We start from the raw sequence: 4,704 nt of genomic DNA, 5'->3' as shown, positions 1-4,704 counted from the left end.
TCAAAAAGGGAAATATGAGAAATTCTACAGCTGAATCATATACATATATATTATTATAACAGTAACTTGATCCGAGGAGCCGTATCACGTCGAGTTGACAGGCGCGGATCATCAGATCAAACGAGACGCGAAGCGTCGAGTTTGATCTGATGATCCGCGCCTGTCAACGAGACGTGATGCGGCTCTTCGGATCAAGTTACTGTTATAATGATAAATTTTTTATATACCCCTTTACAACTAGCAAAGTATAATAAAAGGAAAACTTTTTTGGATCAATTACATAACTTTTATCCATTAAACAAACCATTTTGTCAAGGAACTTTTTGATGCGCGAGAATAAAAACGTCATTTATCTGTGTACTACGTCATCAGTTTCAGAGAGGGGTGATATGGATTCAGAAAACCACAGTGTGGTGATCTGGAAAGTCGGATCACACTCTGTAAAATTAACAGTAACAAAAACAAGGAAATTGATGGGTATATAATAATAGTTATTATCATTCTTGTAAGGTAATCAAATTTAAAGCTCATTAGAAATAAATGTCAAGATAACAAACAGTGATCATTCTCAAAAGTCCATCTTAACAATACAAATTAGGAGTTCAAACAAAATTTCTATAGCAGTATGTTTTATCATATGAAAATTTTGCAACGATTAAAATTAAAAAAGCAGTGTAATTGAAGGAAATTTAAAAAAAAAAATCATTGCAATGCCAAAAAAAAAAATGGATAACGAGACGCTAGATTCATCTAATTAGTTGAAAATTTAAGTTTATCTGTTTGTCAGCATTAGAGAACTTGCATATGTGCAGTTTATATGCAGTTTAATCAACTGTAGCTAGTCAATATTTTCAATGACCATAACAAAAATGAGAGAAATAAAATGTCATTTTTAGCCCAAAATGGAAGAATGGATTTATTTGTCTTCAAGTATATATATATATATATGAGATAGATAATCATCATCATAATCATATTTATAATAATAAAAAAGAACTCTTTAAACATGCAGCACAACTCAGATTTACACCCTAAGGAATATCTAAGTCGATGTTAAATATACTTCAAAGGTTCACATTACTGAAGTGTTGATTTCTTGAAACAAATAAACATGCATATATAAAGAATACATGAGTCATTTAAGGCATAATCAATTTAAAAGCTACTACTACAAAAATAGTTTTACCTTTTCCAAGTAAAATTTAGCTGGTGCAAATGTACTGCACTCACTGTTTTATGAATGAAGGATATGTCTGATTGATGATAATGTTTTAAGTAATTAATTGCTTCAGAAAACAATGTTCGAATTAACATATAATTTCAAACAGTATTTAAACATGTTTTTTTTTTAAACAAATCATGACAGGATGCATAATTTAAAATATATGATTTAATTCGATTTTTGACAGCAACATCATTAATCTTAAAAGGCTTTTCAATATATGAAGGACAACATTACATACACAATATTTCGTAAACATAACAACAAGCATATACACCAAGGAACTTCCTATTTCAAGAATCGTCATTAAAACTATATTTCACATGCGACAATTATTCAAAAAGTGTTGAAAATATTTCCCTTAACAACATAGAGAATTTTTAAATCACATCGTGTCCTTGGCATTTTACAATAAAGTTTAATGCAGTCGTGGTTAACTTTGAACATATTTTAGTGTCTGTAAATGTCTTTTACAAATGGACTTGGCGAAGATTCTAAAGCTTATTGTAGCCTCTCAGTATGTGTTTAATTTAGCAAGCATATACATATATGGGTCACAGTCTGAAAATAAAATGAAGTAAAGAATAGCATATTAACAATAATCAGTGGGTCAATTATTTCATTGGTATATGTATATGATACATAATTTTGCAAGAATTATTAAAAATAAATAATGCATGAGAAAAAAATGATATTTTCTTTATTAACGTATAATTGAAAAACGGCACTCATTCTCTGCAACAGGTAATGTATCATACATAAGAATTCCGTATAATACGACAGCCAGCTGCTGATTGCCATGGTAAACTGCTTACTGCCTACTGCTCATTGCTTGAAGCTGATCAATGCATGCTTGAATAAACCCTATAAAAGAAACAATATTACACAATCAAAAAAGTAAGGGACGGCTCTAAATGTATTTTTGGAGAAGGAGGAGGAAGGGGTATTTCCTGCTAAATTAAAGACCGAACTTCAAAATTCCTTACAAGTAAAATAACCCAGAATATTGGATTTTTTTGACAGGAAGAGGGGGTAGCATTAATATAAAGACAGAAAAATGGGAGGAAAAGAAACACCAACTCTCAATTGTAAGTATCTGTATGGAAGACAGGGGAATGGGGTCTTATACGATAAACTGTTATTAAGTCCTCGTAACATTAGCAGGTAAATTTATTTACATTAGAAATGCTACGAAAAGATTGCAAAGACTTTTGCCCGAGGTAAAATGTCTTTTCAAAACTTTTAGAGTTTATACTTTTCAAAAACTACTTTAGAAATCCTAAGACATTTTATTCTATGCAAAAGTTTTGTGACTGTTTATAAGTGTTTCTAATTCTAATCAACTTAATGGCTGATGTTACTCAAGATCCTATTTAGAGATTATCGTATTTACACCCTCCCCAATCCCTCTAAGTAACCCCCTCTATACATGTAGGAATTTTCTCTGTCTTTCCATTAAAGTGTATCGCCTACTCCTATAGGAAGTTTTGTTGTCAAGAGAAAAAAAAATCCCTCCACTTCCCGTATTCATCCTTTTCCTATTAAAAAATTGAGATTCCAAACAGTTTATTCGTGCATATATATTAAAAGTGATACAAATTGCTACATCATCTATAATCAGTGGTAAGTAGCATTTGGCAGTTGAATGTCGTATATATTTAATTTTATATCTCCTCAATGTGGAATTCCATTACGATAGCCAGCTTCTTACAGCCAACTGCTCACTGTCACTGCATACACATTATACAGGTATTGCCTGTTGTTTCATCTTTAATATGCATGCTTTAATAAACCATTCAAAATATGAACGTATAGATTTATAAGTATTTTAATTCTAGTTTAAATTAATTAAGTTTTAAAAATAATTTATTTATGTAAACCAAATTAAGAAAAAAAAATAATTGTGCTATCACAAAAAAAAAAAGTACGGTGGCTGCTATAGGACATGGTATGAGAATTTTTTTTATTAATTCGTGGCCACGAAATAAAATTCGTGGGAACGAAATAAAATTCGTGGCCACAAAATAAAATTCGTGGGAACGAAATAAAAATTCGTGGCCACGAAATAAAATTCGTGGCCACGAAATAAAATTCGTGGCCACGAAATAAAAATTCGTGGCCACGAAATAAAATTCGTGGGAACGAATTTTTATTTCGTGGCCACGAATTTTTATTTCACAATTATATGTACATATAGTGTTAAAATGATAATTTGCTATGGACCTAGTGAGAGTCTGTCCCATGACACACAGACACAGTTAGATTATTGTAACTGGCCCGCACTGATAAACATCATTATAAATACCCATATATTTAATTTGCATATATATTAGAAGCAGCTGAGAATTGGTACATGCATTATGAACATAGTCTAGATTTAAAAAAATAATAATAATAATAAACTCTCTCTTTTGCTCTGTGCCCAAAATTAAAACAAGACATTCAAGCCGATTCAATTGACTGTTCTGGAGTTTAAGGCAGTTCAATGATACTGCATCCAAAATGACATCCTAACCAAATGATAAAACAAAATGAAAGTGTTCTCTTCAGCTTGTCATCATGCTACATGACACAGCATGAAGTCACGATTTTTTAGATGATATGATACACAGGGACAATTTTATATTAGCCAAGTTATGTATTTTTCTTAACTATAATAACTCTGGCAAGTTTTGTTCCTGATATTAGTCAAGGCAACCCGAACATTAATGACTTTAAGGGCTTATTTGCTGTTTTCTCACATTTTCTATTGAATCCTGTCACATAGTTGTAATGAAATAAAGACACAAAATCTTAGCATGTTAGGAGTATAACATCTCATGTGAAACATGTTCTACGTAACAGCATCGAATCTCATTGCTCATTACACATATATCCCGTTGGCTCATTCCAATTAAATGATAATTATATATAAGTTCGTTCATCTTGAATGACATAAAACAGAAGAAGCTAAAAATGGCATTATGTAGCACAAATTTATTTCGTGGCCACGAAATTTATTTCGTTCCCACGAATTTTATTTCGTGGCCACGAATTTTTATTTCGTTCCCACGAATTTTATTTCGTGGCCACGAAATTTGTTTCGTTCCCACGAATTTTATTCGTGGCCACGAAATTTATTTCGTGGCCACGAATTTTTATTTCGTGGCCACGAATTTTATTTCGTTCCCACGAATTTTTTTTTCGTGGCCACGAATTTTATTTCGTTCCAACGAATTTTATTTCGTGGCCACGAATTAATAAAAAAAAATTCTCATACCATGTCCTATACCAGCCACCGTAGAAAAGAGCAAATGCAGGAATGTTTTATACTAACTTTATTTACTATTTATACTGAAAGGAAAAAGAAACGCAGGGTAAACTTTTGATGTAATTTAAGGATAATTCTTTGAATGTATTTCCCCATATTGTTATCTAACATTTTTACACATCTTTAATCAACAAGTTCAGAAAATTTCATTTGGTTTTGACGAATAATTCAA

Source organism: Saccostrea echinata, unplaced genomic scaffold (assembly GCF_033153115.1).
Source record: "Saccostrea echinata isolate AGI-Se365-2 ecotype Australia unplaced genomic scaffold, CSIRO_AGI_Sech_v1 ptg000001l, whole genome shotgun sequence".
Lineage (NCBI taxonomy): Eukaryota > Metazoa > Mollusca > Bivalvia > Ostreida > Ostreidae > Saccostrea > Saccostrea echinata.
Note: the sequence above shows the minus strand (reverse complement) of the source record.